Consider the following 15,293-nt stretch of genomic DNA (forward strand, 5'->3'; position numbering starts at 1 on the left):
GATATGAACATAATCATCACAATTAGATACCCAATACAATTCAATGGTCCTCTCATGGAACCCAATTCAATGGTTCTCTCATTGAACCTACACCCAAATCGTTAGCAGATCGGAATGTGGTACCCGATCCAATATTTATGCCGAAACGTGGCAACACATCCCATGTTTATGTCAGAACGTGGCAACCGATCCAAGTTAGTGTGTCAAAACGCAAAACCAAATCCATTCAACAAACCACAATCACAATGACAATGTATATTCTCACAATCATACAACAAGAGGTGATTCAAGGCATACAATTATTCAATTATCCTTATTTACGATTAGGGTGATCAATAATGCAACAGTCACATACATACATGCATTATATTGAGCAATTACAAACATATATCACACCAACATGAAATCACAACCATCACCTACCTCGAATCCAAGCATGAATCCACTAAGACATTTGAATCTTCCTTTCTGAATTCTTCCTGCTTGATCGTGGTCGAAAATATACTATAACGCAAGAATCACAATCAAAGGTCTAATTATCCAGATTATAACAAACCTAATAACCCTAGACCAACCCAAGATCCTTATACCCTAATTAGGGCTTTCTCCACAATTAGTTTCAGATCAAAACCCTTCCCCAACAATAATTACCCACGAATTTACATTCTACGGATCGAAAAATGGATTCGGGGAGTGAAACCTTACCTTTTGCCTCAAGAATGGTGGAAAAGTGTCATGAAAACCCCTAGGGTCGTTCCTTAGCTCTCAAAGTCGAAAAGTGCAGAATAAAATATTTTTGGGGTTTATTTTCGACTTCAGTCGTGACTGTTCCGCCACAGTGGGACCCAACCCGCCACAGCGGCCCCACCCTGGCAACAGAACTCCCGCCCCTGCGGCTTGCACGGAACCAACGAGCTATTTTAATAATTCCAAGACCCCCATTTCACTACACTCCTTTAACCAATGACACTCAAAAAATACAGTTCACGCTAAGATCGATTTCGAGATTTCTACTCACCCAAATTCAATTTCGTAAAGTCGTACGCATTCCTTAACGACTTATCTAACTACTCATGTAATCAAAAAATTAAATCACTATATTGTTACCAAATTTTCCTACAGCTTAATGACTCCAATTTCGTCCAAAACTGGACTAGGCTAGGAAATCCAAAGTTACTATTCAAAAGTTTTTTGTCCCTAATTCTTTCCCCATTTGATTTTCTATAACGACGGGGAACAGGTCGTTACAATATGTAATTTTAAAAAAAAAGTGTTAATAAGAAATGAAGTTCTTTTTAGAAAAAAAACTTCAATTAGAGAAAACATGTAATTTAAAAGGTGTTAATGAAAGATGAAGTAATTTTTTTAGCAAAAAACATCAAGTAGAGAAAACTTGTCGTTTAAAAGGTATTGATCAAAAATGAAGTTCTTTTTAGGAAAAAACATCAATCAGAGAAAACATGTCGTTTAAAAGGTGTTAATGAGAAATGAAGTTATTTTTAGGAAAAAAACATCTATTAGAGAAAACATGTAATTTAAATGGTGTTAATGAAAAATAAAGTTCTTTTTTAGGAAACAACATCAATTAGAGAAAAGATGTCGTTTAAAAGTTGTTAATGAGAAATGAAGTACTTTTAGGAAAAAACATCAATTAGAGAAAACTATGTAATTTAAAAGGTGTCAATGAAAAATGATATTCTTTTTTAGGAAAAAATGTCAATTAGAATAAAACATGCCGTTTAAAAGGTGTTAATGAGAAATGAAATTCTTTTTAGGAAAAAAACATCAATTAGAGAAAACATGTAATTTAAAAGATGTTAATGAAAAATGAAGTTCTTTTTTAGGAAAAAAAAACATCAATTAGAATAAAACATGCCATTTAAAAGGTGTTAATGAGAAATAAATTTCTTTTTAGGAAAAAACAGCAATAGAGAAAACATGTAATTTAAAATGTGTTAATGAAAAATGAAGTTATTTTATAGGAAAGAACATAAATTAGAGAAAACATGTCGTTTAAAAGGTATTATGAAAAATGAAGTTCTTTTTAGGAAAAAATATTAATTAGATCACACTTGTTTGCTATAAATTGTGGTTTCCCTCATTTTTCATATGTCTGTCGATATTCGACTCTTCTTCTTCTTGCACTTTAATAAATCTCGTGTGATTTCTAATGGAAAGAGAAGAAGCAATGTGTGAAGCAGATAGATTGAAAAACTAGGCTGAGGCCTTTGAGAAGATGATCTCAAAGGTTCCTTTTCGGTACTGTGCCGGGGAATAAAAAATTTCAATATTGAATCGAAGTCCAAAGGTGGATATTTCACAAGAACAACCCCCTAACTTTTGCGGAATCTTGCTGGTCAATGTTCTTCTTAATTGTTGGCCCGCATTATTAACTCTTAAATTTCTAGTTATGTACATCACCTCTTTTAAGCTTTGAACTTAGAAGATTTTCTCTAGTGGAAAGTATATATGTTTACACCTGTTTCCTGGACATTATAAATGGCAACCGAGTGAATGTTGAGCCGAATCAGGAAAGTGTACTCCAAAATATGTTTCCTTAATCAAAACAAGTGTATATTCATTTAATGCTTTCATATTCGTAAACCATTTACAAGGTGTTTAAATTTCTGAGAAGTGCTTATTTTGACATTGATACAGGCTAAGCCTGACACTATTTTCTCTAGAGCAAAATGGAAAGTTATAACTCTAATTGAAGAGGTTGCTGATAAGCCTTCATTAAGCAGTGCTCTAGTGAAAAATGTTACCAAGTGGAATTGTGAACTTTGTTAGGTATGTACTACAAGTCAAGATGTCCTGAATGACCACTTGCAAGGAAAAAGCACAAACGCAAGGAGGCAACTTTTGGAGAACAGAAGGATAACAAAAACTGGAGCATTGGTCTTTTTCCAAAGAAATCAAAATTCATCCAGCTTGTGGAACGTCCTTGCGATGACATGATATCAGGGAAGAAATCAGAGGAACGATCATCAGTTCCAAACAATAATGATCCACCATCCTTGTTGATATATGACAATGCGGATGACATGAGAAAAAACACAAATAATGAAAAGCATAACTTTAGGGGGTTCACGTTTTGGTGTGACACATGCAAAATAGGGACCTTCGCTGAAAAGGTGATGCGAGTATAACATTCCACAATTTGAAATAAATAGGAAAAAGCCAATAATTGGAAATAGTGATTTTTTTAAAAAAGGAAAATCTGGAAATTTACTTAAGTTAGGAAATAGTGAGTTTTTGGTCAAGTTCAAATGGACATAACTCCTATCTCAGGATGATTTAGGTGTACTTCTAGGTATGGTTTGAAATATCTTGGAAGGATCTTTCCAACGTCACCAAAATTGTGTGAATCCGAGTTCGTATGAGTGAGATACGCCCATTGGAAGTTGGGCTATTCAAATAAGGAAATGTCCAATCCGGATTTTTGAAGGGTATTTCAGTCTTTTCCTTATCCAATTAATTAAATTTGTTTTAGTGAATTAATTAAGGGTCTAAACTTAACTTGGTCAGTTTTACGCTTTCGGAAAAGAGTTAGGGTTTTAGAGGAGAAAAGAGAAGGAGAAGCAAGGAAATCATCAAGTTCGTCGAGTTTATCTTGTGGATTTCGTCAGGGGTGATCCCTATGAGGTATGTGAGATCACATAGCATTGGGGTAGTTCACCCACGGGCCAAACTTGATTCAATTTCAGCAAAGTATATTGATTTGAAAGTAAAACCCTAGAATTCTTGATAAAGTTCGTTTGAATCCTTGTGGGTTGTGTTGTTGAAGTTGCTTGAGATTGCTTCACATTTTTAGTTGTGTTTTCGAGTAGATTCTAATGTATATTGAGGGTATGGACGATTCTAAGTTTTTGGGGAAAGGACCCATGTAGTTTAGAGGGTTTAGAGCTGGAAAACGAAGAAGAAATTTCGTCGGTCGAAATTTGGACATGCCTCCGCGTCGCGGACCCACTCCCTAGTTTTGGGAAAAGTTATTTCGCGGAGCGGAGCAGTCACGGACCGTTCTGCCTCAAATGTTATTTTCAAAACCAAAACTTAATACCCCTCCGCGTCACGAACCTACCCTCAAATATTGATTTTTCGGTCTTTTCTCATTTTAGCTATCTAAAATCATTTCTAAAAATCATGAGATCATTCCTATCACAAATCACAATCCTTGAATCCATAATTCAATTCAAGGATCACTTAAGAGTCAAGTCAAGATTAGTGAACAGTAAAGTCAAGATCAGTAAGGAGTCAAGTCAACAGAAGTTAAGAGTCAAGTCAAGAGATGTGCATAAAGTTTTCAAAAAGTCTTTTACAAATGTTTTAACTTTGTTGTAAGGCTTGAGTTTTGAGTTTAGTAAAGAGTAAAGCTGAAGTTCATTTCTTCAAAATTATATGGGTACTATGTATTCCCAGAGAGTTTAAAATGTTTTCAAATTTAAACAAGAAAGGAAACCTTGATTTCCATAGAACCTTTGGGCTAGTTTTCAAAAAAGATTAAATGTTTTCATAATTAAGCAAGAGGGGAAAGTTTGATTTCCAAGATAACCTTTGAACTAAGTTTTTGAACAATTATCTCAAATCACAGAAAGAAATATGTTTTTAAACATATAGAGCTAGTATCATATTTTGGGAGTAGTATTGAGCATCGATAAGAGGGAGCGTTCAGAGAACCCACTGCCCCCATAAATCATGTAGCCATCATTGCATTTTAGCATAGACTAGTGGATCCACTTAGTGAGTTAGGTTTTATACCCCCAGCAAGGTATAGGACGGTCCTTGGCAGCGTGAGGCAAAACGTTGTATCATCACTATAGCTCTTAAGTAATGGTTGTCGGTTAGAGAAACTCTCACAGCAATATTTTTTATTTTTATATACAAACAGAGTTCATATTGTATCTTTGCATACTTACAGAGTTATTATTGTATTTCTAAATACACAGAGTTGACATCATGTTTTCAACAGTTTTTCCTTATATTGGACTTGTTTTTCAACTGCTTTATATTCAAATGAGTTCAGTTATGTTGAGTTGAGTTGAGCCAAGTAAGTTCTTCAGTTCCTTTCAGATTATTTTCAAACTCAAGTTGTGTTTAGCATTCCAACTCGCATACTCATACATTCAATGTACTGATGTCAGTTGGTCTGCATTGTCTTATGATGCAGACGAAGGTAACCAAGATCAACATCCATCACATCGTTGATCCAGTTGAGCTTCAGAGTTGTTGGTTAGCCTCTTTGCATTCTAAAGGATCCCCCTCTTTCATTACTTTATCATTTTTGTTCATTAGGATGTCGTGGGCCTGTCCCAACATTCATCTCAGTTGTTTTAGAGGCTTCGTAGATAATCAGTCAGATATTAGTTCATTCGTCAATATTTTGATATTGGCTTATGTTCAGATTTGAGTTACCATTTTGGCTAAGTTAAATGTTTATTTTTAAAACATTATGAGTTCAGTTTGAGACATGTTGAGTTATCTTGTGTTTGGATTCTCTTTCTTATGTCTAAGTCTTCCGCTGAGTAAGTAAGTCAAGCCAAGGGTTCGCTTGGGGCTAGCAATGGTTCTCGAGTGCCAGCCACGTCCGGGGTGTAGGCTCGGGGATTGACAAACTTGGTATCAAGAGCACATAGTTCAACAGTCCTAGGGAGTCTATGAAGTTGTGTATGTAGAGTCGTAGTTATCGGTGTACAGCGTTCCATATCTATAGTTAGGAGGCTGCAACATTTAGGAATTCCTTCACTTCTTTCATACTCACTTCGTGCAATAGAGTGTATCTCTATAACAGTCTCTTTCTAACCCGTGCTTACGCATAATCGATTTTGAGCTGATTTATGGTTGAAAGTGCCTTCATAAGGCATTTCTTTCCTCGTGAGCTAAGAGAAGCAAAGCGATGGCTGCTGACATGAAGAGCAGGATGAGTTTATTCGTAGTTGGGTTGACTCGTCTGTCAAGTAAGGAAAGTAAGGCAACCATGCTAATAGGTTTCATGGGCATGGCAAGGCTGATGATCCATGTGCAACAAGTTGAGAAGTATCAGCTGAAGGATAGAAAAGAGTTTAAGAATAAGAGAGCTAAGACATCAGGAAATGAGGTCGGGCAGCAAAAGTGTAATGCGAACCGGTCTTCTTTCCACCATAACCATAAAGGGTCTGCTTCATCATCTACTAGTGCACCTGCACCTAAGAACAAAAATGGGTACAATAGTCAGGATTTCAGAGCTAAACATGCGTGTTCACATGGTAGTAAGGCACAATGGAGTAGTAAGCCTCCTGCCTGCACTAAGTGTGGTAGGAACTACTCAGGTATTTGTCGTGAAGGCTTCACTGGTTGTTTCAAGTGTGGTTAGAATGGTTATTTTATAAGAGAGTGTCCTGAGAACATGCCAGGTAATGGTAATACGGGAAATAGAGCACAATCTTCATCAGTTGCTCCACCAGACAGGGCTGCTTCTAGAGGATCTACTTCGGGTACTAGCGGATGCACAAACTGCTTGTATGCTATCAATAGCTTCCAAGTGCAAGAGATTTTCCAAATGTTGTCACTGGTATGATCCAAGTCTTTGACTTTACTATTTATGCTTTGTTAGACCCAGGAGCGAGTTTACCTGTTATAACTCCTTATGTTGCTATGATTTTTTATGTTATTCCTGAGCAACTTAGTGAACCATTTAGTGTTTGTACACCTGTCGGTGAGTCTATTCTAGCAAAGAGAGTCTATCATGATTGTCTCATTTCCGTCAATCACAAGAGTACCATGGCTGATTTAATTGAGTTAGGCATGTTAAATTTTGATGTTATTCTTGGTAGACTGGTTTCATGCATGATATGCCTCAGTTGATTGTAGAACTCGAGTAGTCAAGTTTCAATTTCCAAATGAGCAAGTCTTAGAGTGGAAAAGCAGTTCAGCAGTGCCTAAGGGTTATTTTATTTCGTATCTTAAGGCGGGGAAGTTAGTTTCTAAGGAGTGTGTCTATCACTTAGTCCGATTTAATGACTCTAGTGTTGAGATACATCTTATTCAGTTAGTTTTAGTAGTAAGAGAGTTTGCAGAAGTTTTTCCAAATGATCTTCCTGGAGTCCCTCCTGAAAGAGAGATAGACTTCGGTGTAGACCTTCTTCCAGATACTCGTCTTATATGTATTCCGACATATAGGATGGCACCAGCAGAGTTAAAAGAGTTGAAGGTGCAGTTGAAAGATCTCCTAGATAATGCTTTTATTCGACCAAGTGTATCACATTGAGACGCTCCGGTCTTGTATGTGAGAAAGAAAGATGGTTCCCTTAGGATGTGTATAGATTACCGTTAGTTGAACAAGGTTAATATCAAGAACAAATATCCTCTCCCAAGGATTGATGATCTTTTCTATTAACTTCAGGGTGCCACTTGTTTCTCCAAAATAGACCTTAGATCAGGTTACCATCAGTTGAAAGTAAGGGAAGGTGGCATTCCAAGACATCATTCAGGACCCGTTATGGTCATTATGAGTTTTTGGTCATGTCCTTTGGTTTGACTAATGCAGCAGCAGCGTTCATGGACCTTATGAATTGAGTCTTCGAACCTTATTTAGATATGTTTGTTATCGTCTTCATTGATGACATACTAATCTATTCAAGGAATGAAGAAGATCATGCTAGTCATCTCAGAATAGTTCTCCAAACTTTGAAAGATAAAGAGTTGTATGCCAAGTTCTCTAAGTGTGAGTTTTGGCATGGAAATGTGGCATTCTTAGGCCACATTGTGTCTAGAGTGAGAATTAAAGTTGGTACTCAGAAAATTGAGGCAGTGCAGAATTGGCCTAGACCCACATCTCCAACTGATATTAGGAGTTTCTTGGTTTTGGCTGGCTATTATAGGAGGTTTGTAGAGGGGTATCGTCTATTTCATCCCCTTTGACATAGTTGACTTAGAAGAAAGTTAAGTTTCAATGGTCTGAAGCTTATGAGAATAACTTTCAGTCATTGAAAAAGAAGTTGACTACTGCCCAGTGTTGACCTTACCAGAAGGTACTCAAGGTTTCGTGGTGTGTTGTGATACGTCTAGAGTTGGTTTGGGTTGTGTGTTAATGCAAAATGGCTAGGTTATAACTTATGCCTCCATACAGTTGAAAGTTCATGAGAAGAATTACCCAACCCATGACTTAGAGTTGGTTGTTGTACTATGTTCTTTGAAAATGGCAAAATTATCTTTATGGTGTTCATGTGGATATGTTCACCGATCACAAGAGTCTTTAGTATATGTTTAGTCAGAAAGAACTTAGTCTCAGATAGAAGATGTGGTTAGAATTACTCAAATATTATGACATGAGTATTCTTTATCACCCAAGTAGGGCTAGTGTTGTTGATGATGCCTTGAGCAGGTTATCTATGGGTAGTACCGCCCATTTTGAAAAATGTAAGAAAGAGTTAGCAAAAATATGTGCATACACTTGCACGATTAGGAGTTCGATTAATGGATGAATGGGGCTGAATCATCATTAGTGTCAAAAGTAAGAGGCGAGCAAGACCAAGACCCTATCTTGCTTGAATTGAAGGCAAACGTTCATAAGCAAAAAGTATTAGCTTTTGAACAAAGGGGAGATGGTGTGTTGAGACATCAAGGTAGGTTGTGTGTACCAATGGTGGATGGAACCCAAGAGAGGATCATGGAAGAAGCTCATAGCTCCAAATATTCCATTCATCCGGGTTCCACCAAGATGTACCATGACTTGAGAGAAGCCTATTGGTGGAGTAGTATGAAGAAGAGATATGCACATCTCTTCGAACCCAGAGAAATTCCAGATCAAGGTACTAATCCTTTCTTAGTATTTATTTACAAGTTGGCATGTTGTTTTGCATTTGCTTGTGGCTATTTGAACTGAATGTTGCATGTTACACCCTTAGCGTATTAAGAATAATCTCATTCGAGGACGAATGTAACTAAGGGGGAGATATTGTAACATTCCGCAATTTGAAATAAATAGGAAAAAGCCAATAATTGGAAATAGTCATTTTTTTAAAAGAAGGAAAATCTGGAAATTTGCTTAAGTTAGGAAATAGTGAATTTTTGTCAAGCTCAAATGGACATAACTCCTAGATCAGGATGAGTTAGGTATACTTATAGGTATGGTTGGAAATATCTTGGAACTATCTTTCCAACGCCGCCAAGATTGCGCGAATCCGAGTTCGTATGAGTGAGATATGCCCATTGGAAGTTGGTCTGTTCAAAGAAGGATTGTCCAATCCGGACTTTTGAAGGGTATTTCAGTCTTTTCCTTATCCAATTAATTAAATTCTTTTTAGTGAATTAATTAAGGGTCTAAAATGAACTTGTTCAGTTTTACGCTTTTGGAAAAGAGTTAGGGTTTTAGAGAAGAGGAAATTAGATGAGAAAAGAGAAGGAGAAGCAAGGAAATCGTCAAATTCGTCGAGTTTAGCTTGTGGATTTCATTGGGGGTGATTCCTACAAGGTATGTAAGATCACATAGCGTTAGGTTAGTTCACCCATGCGCCAAACTTGATTCAATTTCAGTAAAATATATTGATTTGAAAGTAAAACCCTAGAGTTCTTGATAAAGTTCGTTTGAATCCTTGTGGGTTGTGTTGTTGAAGTTGCTTGGGATTGCTTCACGTTTTTAGTTTTGTTTTCGAGTAGAATCTGATGTATATTGAGGGTATAGATGATTCTAAGTGTTTGGGGAAATGACCAATGGAGTTTAGAGGGTTTAGAACTAGAAAACGAAGAAGAAATTTAGTCGGTCGAAATCTGGACATTCCTCCACGTCGCGGACCCACTCCCCAGTTTTGAGAAAAGTAATTTCGTGAAGTAGAGCGGTCACGGACCGTTCTGCCTCAAAAGTTCTTTTCGAAACTAAAATTTAATACCCCTCCGCGTCGCGGACCTACCCTCAAATATTGACTTTTTGGTCTTTTCTCATGTTTAGCTATCTAAAATCATTTCTAAACATCGTGAGATCTTTCCTTTCCAAATATCAATCCTTTAATCCATAATTCACTTCAAGGATCAGTTAAGAGACAAGTCAAGAGTTAAGATCAGTAAAGAGTCAAGTCAAGAGAAGTTAAGACTCAAGTCAAGAGAAGTGCATAAAGTTTTCAGAAGTCTTTTATAAATGTTTTAACTTTGTTGTAAGGCTTTAGTTTTGAGTTTAGTAAAAAGTAAAGTTGAAGTTCATTTCATCAAACGTATATGAGGATTATGTATTCCCAGAGAGTTTAAAATGTTTTCACATTTAAACAAGAAAGGAAACCTCGTTTCCAAATAGCCTTCGGGCTAGTTTTCAGAAAAGAGTAAATGTTTTCATAATTAAGCAAGAAGGGAAAATTTGATTTCCAAGATAGCCTTTGATATAAGTTTTTGAGCAATTATCTCAAATCACAAAAAGAAATATGTTCTTAAACATAAAGAGCTAGTATCATATTTTGGGAGTAGTATTGAGCATCGATAAGGGGGAGCGTTCAGAGAACCCACAGCTCCCAAAAACCATGTAGTCATTATGGGTAGAAAAGGGTCATACTTTTTAGATGAATCCTTTAATGCCTTTTAGCATAGACTAGTGGATCCACTTAGTGAGTTAGGTTTTTTACCCTCGGCATGGTATAGGACGGTCCTTGGCAGCGTGAGGTAAAACGTTGTATCATGAATATAGCTCTTAAGTGATGGTTGTCGGTTAGAGAAACTCCCACAATAATACTTTGTATTTTTAAATACAAACAGAGTTCGTATTGTATCTTTGCATACTTACAGAGTTATTATTGTATTTCTAGATACACAGAGTTGACATCATGGTTTAAATAACTTTTCCTTATATTGCACTTGTTTTTAAACTGTTTATATTTAAATGAGTTCAGTTATGTTGAGTTGAGTTGAGCCAGGAAAGTTCTTCAGTTCCTTCCAGATTCTTTCCAAGCTTAAGTTGTGTTTAACATTCCAACTCGCATACTCATACATTCAATATATTGATGCCAGTTGGCCTGCATTGTCTTATGATGCAGACGCAGGTAACCATGATCAGCATCCAGCGCATCTTTGATCCAGTTAAGTTTCAAAGTTTTTGGTGAGCCTCCTTGCATTCTAAAAGATCCCCCTTTTTCATTACTTTATCATTTTAGTTCATTAGGATGTCGTGGGACTGTTCCGACATCTATCTAAGTTGTTTTAGAGTCTTCATAGATCGTCAGTCAGATGTTAGTTCATTCGTCATCATTTTGTTATTGGCTTATGTTCAGATTTTCGTTGCCATTTTGGCTAAGTTAATTGTTTATTTTTAAAACATTATGAGTTCAGTTTGAGACATCTTGAGTTATCTTGTATTTGGATTCTCTTTCTTATGTCTAAGTCTTCCGCTGAGTAAGTAAGACAGGTCAAGGGTTCACTTGGGGCAAGCAATGGTTCTCGTCTGGGGTGTAGGCTCGGGGAGTGACAGGAGACACATAAGATTGGAAAAAAACACAAACGCAAAGAGGAGAACAAAAACTGTAGCGTCGGTCTTTCACCAATGAAACCACAATTCATCCAGCTTGTGGAACATCCTTGCGTTGATATGATATCAGTGAAGAAATCAGAGGAGTGATCATCTGGTACAAACAATAATGATCAACCATGATTTTATTCGCAAGGACAAGTAGTGTCAAAAACGGAGAGGAAGGATTGTGTCAACAACTAGTAGCTCATTTTTGGTGTCAAGTAAAACTGTTGTTACCGGTATTACCTTTGGAATTTTGGTCTTATCTACCAACTAGTTTTTTATTTTTGTTGTTTAAGGAAATCAGATTTATGAATATTACCTTTTGATACATGTAATGTGATTTGTCTCATTTATGATCTTGGTTGGATGTGTCGTTGGGTTTTGAAAGCTGTGAGAAAATGAAGAGTTGTGACTTTTTTTAAAAGATATGCGACTTTTTTTGAAAGGTTGTGACTTTTTTGAAGGGATGTGACTCTTCGGAAAGATTGTTATAGGCATGTGACCAGAGGCATATCCAAGGGGGGATCACCGGGTTCAGGTGAATCCATGCTCCCCTCTCGAGATCATATATAGTAGTGTTATATTTTTAAAAAATTATTGAAATATAGATGTGTGAATCCACACTCGGAGTATCATATAGTACGATGATGACTGGGCGCACCTCTCTATGTGAGATTAGAAATTTCAATTTTATATTTATCTTGTTTTGTTTTTCTTTATAAAATTATATAACACCTCTCTAAGTGGTTATTGGTAGCACTTTTGGAATTTTAATATCTATATATATATATATACTAGTCCTGGGAATGTGCGTTGCACGTTTGTCCCCTAATTGACATTAGAAAAGTTAATTTATATAAGTAAATATATCGTAGTGGAGCGTAAATATATTCATCACTAAGTCCTTTTGTATGTAAGTTTGACATAAGAATATAACTCTTCACAATATGTAATATCAAAATCTTATGTCAGATGTTGGAGGTTTGATATTTTTAAAGTTTCATGAAAAAAATATTTTATTATATAAGATGAATCAATATATTTTAATTACTGTATGTAAGTTTTAATAATCGAAAAAAGAAATTGGCTATAAAAAGATACGTATAAAGAAAAATATTACAAAATGTCTAGGTGGTGTGATATTAAATTTATAGAAAAAATTACAAGTTCAAACGGAAAAGAAAAAAAGAAGTAAATAAAGACATGACATCCGTAATAAAAGACATCACATTTTAAAATGTATAGACAAAAATATTGTCATATTAATTGAATTACATTTTGCTAGAAGCCGACTTGCTATAGACAAAATGTTTCATATGTATAAAAAAACTAAAATCATAAAATTAAAAAATTAAAAAAAAAGGGGGGGATAACGCATAAGTACCCCTAGACTATGACTGAAATCCCAGAGATACACCTAAACTTAAATAATGTCCTATTACCCCCCTAAACTAATTTAAAATGGAATAAATAAACCACAAACGCTGACATGTCATAGAGAGTGTGCACACTCTCTTAAAGGCAAGTGATGAATGCACAAATTGGACACATGTCATTTTTTTATTGGTAATTTTATAATTAGTTAGTACACATACTTATTGATGATAAAACTTATATATATTTAATTATTATTATTTCTTTCTTTTTAAAATATTTAATTTCATTTCATTTCACTTTAATTTTTTTAAATTAATTTATTATCTTTTTACATTTAATTATTTTTAATAAATTATGAGTATTATTTTTTAATAAAATAATTTAAAGTGTCCTTTAATTTTAATGTTTTAATATTTTTATGTTTTATTTCATTTTCTTCAATTATTTTGATATCCGTTCAAAATTGACTTTTTTAAAACAACACATTCGAAACCAAATCAAAACGAAAGACAAAGAAAATAAACTCAATAGAAAAATAAAAGAAAAAAACAATGAACGTAAGTAAACAAAATAGTTTCGATACAAGGTAAAAAAATATGTATTAACTTAATTTAAATACAAGAATAAAAAATAAGAATATTTTTGCAAAAAATAATTAAAAATTTACAAAAAATTGAGAATTTTTTTAATAAAAATAATAATATTTACACACATGGTGGACGAGTGTGTACAAAAAAAACCAACTTGAGTGGTTTAAGGTGCCACATCAACACAAAAGGTGCACAAAAATACGAAAAAATGAGTTCAGGGGGTAGTAGGATCTTAGTTAAATTTAGAAGTATCTTTGAGATTTCGGTGATAGTCTAGGGGGGGTACTTATGCCTTATCCCTAAAAAAAAATACACAGAAAAGAAAGCATGACTATGTTAAAAATACAGATACACTATATTTATTGAACTATATATTAAAGGATCTGTATATAAAAAATTAAATATGAATTCTAATACAATAAAACTCAATGTAACATTTGCGCTAATTTTTACTTTACATTATTTTTTATTTTATTTTTACTTATGCACTAATTTTTGTACCTCTCTGTAATAGTTAAGTACATGGATTTTATAAACATTTGAGATTACATATAACAAGGGAAAAGTACAAACATGTTTTAAAAAGATAAATGATTATCAAACAATGAAAAAAATGTAACTACAAACCTTTATCAAAGACTTACTCTTTTACGGGTCTAGTTGTGAAAATATTTTTCGAGATTTAACATGTTTACCCTCAAAAAAATAATTATAAATATAAATTGGGATTAACTTGATTCTATTTATATCATAAAGATAGAAGAAATGAAGAATATAAAAATATAGTAATCAATTACGAAGTTATATTTAGGAACCCAAAAAAATGGAGATATGAAAAATAAATATTCACTTACAACTTCATATTGGAGAATATTCATCTTATAACTATAATAATTTACATATTTCTCAACAAAAAGAAGATGAATATGCATGAAATTTTAAAGAATACAAATAAATGAATTAGTAAGAATTCTTACAATTACAAGTTGGTCATGAAAATTTATAAATTATGTAGACTAACCTAATGCAGAATGCAAGATGATCACAAATTCAGATGAAAGAAGTAAATATAAATAATGTTGTTTGAGTGTCTTTGATAAACTTTTCATTACCCCCCACTTATCTTACAAATTAAAATTAAAGGTTATTAGACTCTTCATTACCCACATTTAAAATCTTGCATTAAGTCGAGGTACATGAATATATGATTGCATTAAGATCTTGGTTGATGTGTGAATTTAAATATAATTATTACTTATTATTTAATTAATTTAAAAGCTATTAATATTTAATTTAATTTTAGGGGTTAGATAAGGGCAAAATGGTAATCCAACTTTGAGGATAGGAGCTTCCTTCTTATAATAATATATATTATATATTAATTTTGGACCTATAATATTAAAATTTTAACGTTTTTTGGTAATAAGAACCTAAATGTCAAACCGACCAAATTTATATCTTAGATCAACCTTTTTGGAGTAATTTCCTTAGATAGTCACCCATGTTTGAGAAATTACCTAATAAAATCATATATGTTTGTTTTAAGACTATAATATCACCAAACTTTGTATATTATCCTCAAAGTATACTTGACACAAAAAAAAACATATTTCTCTCTCCTAATGCATGCCATGTCACATTATTCCTTTTTTTTTATTAATAATTAATAACATAAACTTTTTTAAAACAACCCATAAGATATACTCTGTAAAAATAATAATTACATAACACAAAGTGATCATTTTTAAAAAACACATATTTATTTTATGTTATTACGGTTAACACTAATTATTTATTCTAAATCATTTTTTAAATCATTCATTCTTTAAATTCTTATAGAATGCACAAGGTGAACATTAAAA

General features: G+C 33.9%; 1 pseudogene; it reads left to right on the plus strand.

The window, feature by feature from the left end:
• The first annotated feature begins 2,170 nt into the window (after positions 1–2,170).
• On the plus strand, positions 2,171–11,602 carry LOC125864869 (uncharacterized; annotated as a pseudogene).
• Positions 11,603–15,293: the final 3,691 nt, after the last annotated feature.

This window comes from Solanum stenotomum, chromosome 5 (genome assembly GCF_019186545.1).
Source record: "Solanum stenotomum isolate F172 chromosome 5, ASM1918654v1, whole genome shotgun sequence".
Taxonomy (NCBI): Eukaryota; Viridiplantae; Streptophyta; class Magnoliopsida; order Solanales; family Solanaceae; genus Solanum; species Solanum stenotomum.